The sequence below is a fragment of the Perca flavescens genome, chromosome 24, assembly GCF_004354835.1.
Source record: "Perca flavescens isolate YP-PL-M2 chromosome 24, PFLA_1.0, whole genome shotgun sequence".
In the NCBI taxonomy this organism is placed as follows: Eukaryota; Metazoa; Chordata; class Actinopteri; order Perciformes; family Percidae; genus Perca; species Perca flavescens.
The window spans coordinates 18,194,013-18,204,308 of record NC_041354.1 but is presented as its reverse complement, the minus strand read 5'-3'; positions in this window follow the sequence as shown (position 1 = coordinate 18,204,308).

Genomic DNA, 10,296 nt, shown 5'->3' with positions numbered 1-10,296 from the left:
AGGCAGTGTAGTGTTAAAAGGTTTAATTGTAAATCCAAAAAATGGAAACAAGCAGAATCCCCAAAAAACAGGAACAGGCAAAAACACAGAACAGTGGCAAGCAACCCACTGACTGAGACCAACGCGAACACTGAACAGAAAACAATAATCCGACAAGATACAAAGACAGAACACAGACTAAATACACAGGGTAATGAGATAACCTGAGTACTACTTATGGTGCGTTCAAATCAACTCAGGCGTGTTCTAAGTGTGGGGGACGGAGGGCACCATCATGTAAAGTGTGGGGGGGACATGTCCCCCGCGTAGCCCGTGTCCACTACGCCCTTGGTGCCAAAAGTTGTCGAAGCACAGATAAAGATCCCATAATGCAATTCAAATGTAAATAAACAGAAATACAACTGGGAACTAAGTTCTACAGACAATTTCTGTTAAAATATACAGTCATACAGCTGTTGCTACACAGATATTTCTGTGAACGTAATGACTGAAATTGAGATTCTTCTCTTCAGTTGATACTTTCAAAACGCAATTCTTTTGCTGTTGCACTGTAGAGAGGCGGTCTGAACCGCAGCAGATGGCTGACGGCTTTGATTTCCCTCACACGCTATATCAAAACACTCAATAAAATATAAAAAAAATGGAATTATGAGACAGCATTCCTGTAGAGATTGCGGTATGAGTCGCATGTCGCTGTGAAGTCGTCCCGATATATATTTCATGAGAAACTCTTATTTCGAGAGTGATATCTGAGGCCATATTGTGGTTTTTGCTTCATTAAAGCTGAGCTGAGAGCTGGAAACACACACAAACACACACAAATATGCACATTTCAGGTCAGAGCGATGAAAGGCATCTGCAGCCTGCAGCACTTTGGGAGAGCTCGCATGTACCCCTGTGTGTGTGTGTGTGTGTGTGTGTGTGTGTGTGTGTGTGTGTGTGTGTGTGTGTGTGTGTGTGTGTCGGAGCACAGAATTAGGGCAGAGCGTGCGTGTGATAGCGGGGAGATGCAGATGTACGTGTGCACGTGAGTCAGTAACACAAAAAGAAAAAGAAAAAGAAAAACAGACTTGATCAAAACTTGGAGCCTCTGGGTTTTCACTCACACGGAGAGAATCAGTTTGAGTTCTGTCTTTCAAAGGAAACTTCACTGCGACGCCAAGATCTAATAAAACTGAAAATATCTTTCTTTGTTGACAGAAATAAAGTCAATCTTCACGGTAGTTTGTTTTCTCTGATGGTGTGTATGGCTTTTGATTTCAGATTAGTGTCTGCCAGTGTTTGTAGATTGCAGAGATCACAGGAGACAGCCACAATCAGACTAATTCAACCGATGTTCGGTTCATTTGGACTGAACCTGACACGCCAGATGGTTTGTTAACACGCAACCATCTGAGAAGCCATCTTTGGAAACTGGAAAAGAAACCGGCAGGTGATTAGACCCTCCGTTCCTTAGATTTAGCTACTCCGTGGGACAGGAAGTGGCGTAAACACGGGTGGTACCATTGAAAAGCCCGTCCCTTGAAAAGGGGAGGCGGGTTTTGGTTCCAAGGCTCTACGAACTTTCTATCAAATGTTTTAGTGATTACTTTTAAAAAATCAGTAAAATATTACATGTAATTGCATTTACTTTTTATATTATAATATTTAAAACTTCAATTTGTTGTCAATTGAGCCCAGAACGTGCTAAAGACTAGTTTTTTTAAGTTTTTTTGCTAAGCTCCCCCAATAAAATTCTAACTACATACATTTCATATCCCACATAAACACACACTTATTTCACAGGACTTTCACCCAAGAGACCTGGGTTCATGTCCCGTTCTCGACCCGTCTGTATCTGTGTCTTTTCTGGGAAACAACAAACTTGTAGCTAAGGAGCTTGTAAACTTGTAGTTTTACTTAGAGTTGATTAAAACGAAAGCCACGGCTCAACTTGAACCTATCATCAGATATGTTCAGGTATTAACTTCATGAGAGGTCAGAACTGTTGCAGTCATGTTACTTTCTTGAAGCTAGTTTTCTGAGGTGGCGATAAATCTGGATCGACGACAGTTCATTGACCGTCCAGCCGCCGTCACCATATCTTCCGCCAGATGTCGGTCGCCTCGCAGAACTCCGTTGGTTTCAGGAAACAACAAACTTTGAGCTAGCGAGCTACTCGCTGAAAATGTCAAGTTTAGAAGAAAATGTGGATGGTGCAACAAGTCAGGCCTGCTTGGTTCTTTTAGGGAATGATTATAAAGATTAACAAAGAATATGTTTAGATAATTTCCTCTCTAACTGGGAGGTTTTATAAAGAATATGTTTAGATCATTTCCTCTCTAACTGGGAGGTTTTGGGACTGATTGGTGGGATTGCTGTGGACCAGGTGCACACGGAGATACACTGGTAAGAGTCAATGATGTTTAACATTTTTAACAGCTCATTTAAATAGATCACGTTACTGTGTTGTGTCAACAGTTAACTTCATTTAATATTGTATGAGCAGTTTTCTTTTGCGAGGTGCAAATGTTCCACCGGAACCAGGTCCTTCCTGAGACTATTTAGCAGAGCCACCGTCGCTGCGTCTGGAGTTTAGCACTGCCCAAGACTGTTGGCATGCAAACAACCCAGAGCGGATAATTTTTCTCCTATCCCAGAATGCATCTGTGGTGTAGCCACAGCATTGTGGACATAGAGCAGGACATGCGAGAGTAGACGGGGCTATAGACATCATCATTACTTCCTCTTAATCACTGAAAAGGTCTTTTTTGATTGGTGAATGCAGTTTGATGGAGACCATCAGTCGTAATACTGCATGGCTCAAAGTGAATTAAGGTTTTGCCATAATATCACCAGTTAATCATTAATATATATCAATAACCCCCCCTCTCCCTACCAATGCTCGTAGGGAGAGCTGATGTATGGTGTCAGCAGTATGTCAGAAACATCAATTACTCCTAATCATCCTCCGGCAGCAGCAGCAAGTTGTCGAGCCAGCCAGCTTTTGATCAAAGACTGAGACACAACTATAATATGGCTGCTGGGTATTTCTGGCTTTTTAGATTCGATGGAAATCAAAGCTCAAAGCCCTGACACTCTAATTGAGCCAATATAAACCGGTGTACTGCTAAATGAAGCAGACTTCCACACCAGAAAATCAACGTTTTTTTCTGGGGAAGAGAAGCTGGGAAATGAGGGTAGCTGTCTCTTCCTTACCCGTTCTGATGCATTCATAACTAGGGCTGCAACTGTTAACGGCTATTGTCACTGTGGATTAATGGGTTATCATCTGGATGAGTAGTTTGTTCTTTAAAAAGTGTTTCCCAAAAGCCCAATATGACGTCCTCAAAATTCTTGTTTTGTCCAGATCTTCAGTTCCCTGTCCCAGAGGAGAGAAGGAACTAGAACATACTCACAATTAACAAGCTGACATCACACAAGTTGCTTTCATAAAAAATGACTCAAAATGATTAATGGATTATCAAAATAGTTGGGGATTCCTTTAATAATCGACAACTAATTCATCTTTGCAGCTCTTCTTTCCTTCATCTCAGCTTGTTGCTTTCAAGTCAACAGAACCACAAAACAGTTAAAGGAGAATTCCGGCCAATTTTTATGTTAATCTTGATCGCTATAGCTACGCGAGTACTTTCGATAGAAAAAACCCCAACCCAAATCAGTGCAGGTAACACTGAGAAGCTGCAGCTACGTACTACAAGCGTCCCCTGAGCTAAAACGGCAGTGCTCGGGGCAAGTTTTAGAGTGCCTTTGTGCCTCTTAACAGACACAAAATGCAATTAATATGTCTGTGCCACATGAACAGGGCCCTTACGTGTCAACAAGATGCGTTTTCAACTCAGACATTGTTTAAATTGAGTGTATTCAGACAGGCTTCTGTGATAATCATCCCAAAAACAATCCACGGAGCGGTGGTGGTGTGGCTATGTCCTCCAGAGGACAGGTCATGTCACGTCTTGAAGTGTATTCCCCCTAAAAAAAACAATAGTGCGGTAGTAGCTGTTAGCTGCTAGCTGCCCTCCGGTGAGTGTGTACAGCCAGATAGCTGTTAGCCGTTAGCTGCTAGCTGCCGTCCGGAGAGTGTATTCAGCCAGGCATCTGTGCTAATCATCCCAATAAAAATCCACGGAGCGCCCGGTGGGTTGGTGGATATCCTGCATAGGACAGATCATGCCTTTGCAACGAAAGGTTTAGATTATTTCCCCCTCAAAATAGGTAATTGAGCACTGTAGTGGTTATGACCATATCAGTGACTATGTAACTACATGGAAACGGGATAAACGATGTCTGTGGCTTGCACAGTAATAGCGTTACTGAAGCCTAGCTGTTGCATCGCGCGGTCTCCTGGGAAGTCAGTTGTAGCAGAAAAAGGTAAACAGTAATTTGCAGATTGGAGCGTAGAGTGTGTGAAGAGTGAAAAGCGGAGTTGTTTATAACGGAAGAAGCTTGGAGTATGAAGAATATAGCAGATATGCAACACACGGAAGAGCCTTTTGCATTTGATGGTCATCCTTATTTATTCGAACCAGAGTATACAGACGAAGAACTAGCCTCAAGAGTTGGAAAGAACGAGACTGACAGACAGAGGGGAAACAGGCAGATGAACTTGCTGCTCCAAGCACAAGCTAAAGGTAGCCTTCAGTAACTGGGGGACATAGCCACACCACCGGGCGCTCCGTGGATTTTTATTGGGATGATTATCACAGATGCCTGGCTGAATACACTCACCGGACGGCAGCTAGCAGCTAACGGCTAACAGCTATCTGGCTGTACACACTCACCGGAGGGCAGCTAGCAGCTAACAGCTACTACAGCACTATTGTTTTTTTTAGGGGGGAATACACTTCAAGACATGACATGACCTGTCCTCTGTAGGACGTAGCCACACCACCACCGCTCCGTGGATTGTTATTGGGATGATTATCACAGAAGCCTGTCTGAATACACTCACCAAACGGCAGCTAACGGCTATCAGCTAGCAGGGCAAGCTAGCTACTGGCAGGATCGAGACAGGGACCAGGGTAGGTGAATTTAAACAATGTCTGAGTTGAAAACACATCTTGTTGACACATAAGGGCCCTGTTCATGTGGCACAGACATATTAATTGCATATTGTGTCTGTTAAGAGGCACAAAGGCACTCTAAAACTTCCCCCAAGCACTGCCGTTTTAGCTCAGGGGACGCTTGTAGTACGTAGCTGCAGCTTCTCCGTGTTACCTGCACTGATTTGGGTCGGGGTTTTTTCTATCGAAAGTACTCGCGTAGCTATAGCGATCAAGATTAACGTAAAAATTGGCCGGAATTCTCCTTTAAACGTGTCACAAAAAGAAAGTGTCCAAAAAGCTTTAAAAAAATGTAATATCAAAAAAGTTTAGAAAAAAGCGTAAAAAAGCAGCAAAAAATCTGTGTTTACCCGCCGGTAAATCTCCGTTGGATGACTCGCTTCAGAAAGGTAAAAAATCGTCAACTTTCCCTCTTTAGCATAATGTAACCATAAACACCACTGGCTTAGCTCCCCCCTCTCAGATTCAAACCATTCACTTACTATTCCCTATATAGTGTTTAGTGTGTTTAGTAAAATGTGGGGTACATCATATATACGCTCAAAATAGCTGGGCATTGTGGGTATTTTCTAGTGAATGAAATGAACTGCTGAGAGTTTGAACTCTATATACATATATATATATATATATATATATATATATATATATATATATATATATATATATATATATATATATAGTGCACTGATTGGTGATAGGGAACGGTTTCCAACACAACTAGTATGTTTCATTAACAAGAACAATTGGTGCTGCTCTTCCTGTAACACCGTAGTACTTTGAAGCATTTTCTAATGGCGGAGCAGTTCAGCCTGAGAACAATCAATTTCAGTCCGAGTCCCCTCTTCCCTCCCTCTTACAGCCGGCAAGTGAATCTGTGGATCCCAGAGGACCTGAAGCCGCGATGGATCCGCCACGGAAACACAAATCAGGAAATCAATTAGGAAAAACTGCCAGACAGCACTACTTCAAAGACCCCATTGTTTGGATCTTTGGGGGATTACTGCACACAACAGCGGCATGTAGTTGCTTATGTGCGCACATTTGCACATACGTTAGATTGCACCTTCCTCTTTTGTGCTTGCTCCACACACTCCCAGCTATTTCTCACAGTCCATCTGCTTAACACTTGAGCCCGGTGTGGAGGAAGCAGCCGGTGAGGAGGAGGCGCAGGATGGGAAATGAAGAATTGAGTGTCACCATTTATTTCAGTTAGCGTCTCTTCAGCGATTTGGGGTTTCTGTGTGCAATGGTGGCAAGATGGAGAGAGCCAACAGGGGCGTACAACTTTTCATTTTCTACAGTTACCGCTTTTCTAAAACAGATTTTGAGACAAAACAGAGATACTAGAACCTAAGTTCAAGAGAGAGAGACTTTTTAATAGGCTTGGGGACTGTGTTAAGTAGCCCAAATCAGGAAGTAAAAAGGCTTGGTTCACTCTTAGAGCTGCTGGGTTACCAAAATAACCCAACTTGGGTCAAACAAACACAGGACTTTGACCCAGGAGACCAGGGTTCAGGTCCCGTCAGAAGAGAAAAGGAAACTTTTAGGGATCAAACGGAGCTACGTCACGTTCTGCTTCACGTTGTAATATTCAGGAAGTGATGTCACATCTGATTTGAACCCAAACCTCCATATTTTCATCAACGTAACTAAACCTAACCACACTGGGACCGTTTCACAACGTTAACCACGTGTTTAAAACCGCGACCTGCTCTGGTTGAGGACGGAAAGCGCTCCTGAGGGTCGGATTAGAGGGTTTGGAACAAGCAACCGTTATCCTCGCATGGTTTGGAGGACCGGCTGCATTCCTCTATTGTGTTTTGTTTTCAAATCCATACTGTGAAGAAATTTTAGCTGCATGTAATGTATGAAAGGTGCTATGCAAAATAATATAATATATTCTTATTAACCTATTTATGTTGTCTTTTCTAAATAGGACTTATTATTTCAACCTGTAACTCTGGAGAATGCTGTGTGTGTAATGCAGTGAAATCATAGCCTTTGACATACACCAGCCTGCATTTATGTGAGGAGAAATGCAATGAATCCAGGGTTTTGTTCTCAGCGCTGTGGCTCACTCTGCTGGCCAAGGACTCACACAAAGACCCAAGGCTCCCGAACAAAAGCTGCCCCCCCTCCGAGTTACCTGGAGGGCATGCAAATGAAGAGGCGGTGTGTTTTCTACAGCAGTTTTATATTGATTGGAGGTAAACACAGACGGACAGAGGTCAACATTTATTCACAGACCAAACCCCTGCGCTGCCAAAGCCTCTGGTTTCCAGTAAATATCAGTGTCCAGCCTTATTATAAAGCCAGTGTATGAGTCCGGTTATCCATAGGCGTAGATTTCAGGGGGGATTTGTCCCCCCTCAAAAAGTAGACCCCCCCAAAGAGCTAAAAATAACCGTTCAGTGGGCTCAAAACGTGTATGTATATATCCTTCTTACCTGTACATATGTTTCCCAACAATTTTTTTTTTGTTGCCTTTTTTGTTGCCTTTTTTGTCGCCTTTTCATCGTCCCCCTCTCTCCTTGTAAACTATTCACACCACTACTAAATAAGTAACAGTAGCACCAAGTCGCCGCCTGCATTTCTTATATTCAATAACTTCATGACGAATGGAGCACCATTTTGGATGCTGTTTTCAATTAATCATGGTTCTCCATGTGAACACGAAACACTCAATGAACGCCTCACAGAGAAAGGAGGGATGTGTGTGTGTCCAACAGATGTGTGTGATCAGATTAAAGTGCAGTCATGATCAAAATAATGCATTTCTAACAAACATATAGACATAGAACGCAGCGGGCCACCATCTCATTCCAATTTCCTTTAAATTCCTCTCCCATACGGTCCATTTCAAGGAAGAACTTTGATGTTTAAAACATCAAAAGTCAATTTTTTTTTCTTCCTAAACGAGTCCTTTCGACCCAGGCCAACTTCTGTGAGTGTTCGCGAAAGAGAGGTCACACTCTTCTGAGCTCACACCATGCATGAGATATTTTGCAATCTTTGAAAAACACCCAGTGGAATCTGCAAACTCTCTGGTGTGCAATAATTTCAGGAGGCAGAAAATTAAATGCACATTTCTTACCCAGAAAGTTACCGTCAACAATGTTACACACCCACACGTACATCAGTACTGGTATTGTGGGTCTTTCGATTCTTTTTGACCCCGGATTTAGCCGTCCCTTGTGAGATTTCTGGGGGGAAAACGATCAAATGGTTCCATCAAAATTCTAAAGTTCCTCAACAAGACTTCCTTTGTGTGCACCACGGGTCATAAAAGTGTGTTAGTATGCAGAGGCTAACAATAGTCTGTATCAGGGCTTTATTCCCTGATTGCTTATTGTTGTACAGAAGACATTACACAAAAAGCACATTGTCATTTCATTTATCTTTAACATTTCATCTACACTCTCTCTTCAGAGTGACTTTACTGTAACAAAGAATAGTTATTCTGGTTTCTTGTATCTGCAGTTCCTCCTCTCCGAGTCCCTCCCTGCAGCGTGGTAAACATGTTTAGGCCGGCTGGGGAAAAGAATCTTGAAATGGTCATAAATCCTTTGGTAAAGATGTTTTTTTCACGCTCCAGGCTGAGCTATTCCTTCTCCAAATGGACTCCCTGCACAGTTTGTTCTGTATGCAGCACCTCCATCTTCTGTCATGTTGCAGCCAAGTGTTTCAGATGATATTCCATCATAGAGATGATCGGGACTTCATTAACATATGCAGAGCATTAAGGAGACCAAATAGCTGCTCCTAACCCTCTGATATGGATTTATGTTCTTTATGTCTATGGGAGGTACACAGGTTTTTTTTCTGTGGACAATGTGTGAGGAGTATTAAAGGGATAGTTCAGATGTTAGTGTGAGCTACTTCTCCATCAGAGTGTTAGTAGTCTCCCATAGCCAGACCTTTATCCACAGTACTGTGGAGGAGGGTCTGGCTGGTGCACACAGCATTCCTGGATGGGAGAAAAACGTGCTCTGGTTTATTGGCATTTCTTTAAACCAATCGCAATCATCGTGGGCGGGGCTAAGCTCCAGACGGAGCCACGGTGCCTCTGCTAAATAGTCTCAGGAAGGAACTTGTTTTGGTGGAACATGTGGACGTTCTAACGTAGTTTTAGTCGTGCAACAGAAAACTCAGATTGGACAGATAGTCTAGCTAGCTGTCTGGATTTACCCTGCAGAGATCTGAGGAGCAGTTAACCATAGTCCTCACAAATCCACCGGAGGTTAGAACACCAACACAAAGAAAGAGGAAGGTGACCTACATCCGGCCCAAATGAGGGATATCCGAAGGAATTTCCGGCGGCACCGGAGCAATCCCGGAAATGAATGTGTGTTACCTACAGAAGATGGCGGTCAGGATGCCCCCAGTTTGGAGAAGCAGGCAGGAGTACCAACATGGCAGCTAGGCAATGTCACTTTTTGTCGGCTAAACTCAACTGTAAAGGGCCCGGAAAGGCTCACAGTCACCTTTTTTCCAGCTAAATGTAACTGTAAAGACCGCTAAACTTAACTGTCACGTGACCGGTTGCCTAATTTTGTAGGATATAATAAGATTTTCGTACGATATTATATAAACCCGTTCATGAGAATGCGTTAAACCTGTACCTATCAAACACACACACACACATACACACACAATAACAAAGACCATCAGTGTATGGATATGCATAGGAATGACGCATGATGCAATCATTTCTGAGCCTTGAGTTTCCCAGCTCTGTGTGTGTGTGTGTGTGTGTGTGTGTGTGTGTGTGTGTGTGTGTGTGTGTGTGTGGAAGAGCACACATCCTTTACCACATACTGTATGCCTGGGGGGTTCTTTAATCCTTTTGTTTGCGCACCAACACAAGAATAATGGAGGTAGAATTAAAGTGCAGATCTTTGTTTTCTCATGGCTTTGCTTTTCCTCGCAGGAATACAGCCTCGGTTACACCATCATTAGAAATTCTCTAAACGGACAAAGGTCACTGCTGGATACTGCAAAAAAAATTGCTGATGAGGGAGCAGAAAGACAAAAGATCAAATAATATTAAATTAAAAACAGCTCACGTGCAAAGTCGACACATATCGACATGGGATTTATCTTCAGTTGGAAAAACAACTTTGTACAGCGTCTCTGGAGGTTTATAACGACTAAGCACACACACACACACACACACAGTAGACGTGTTTCACACTCGTCCAGTCACAAATAAATACAGACAAACACTATATAC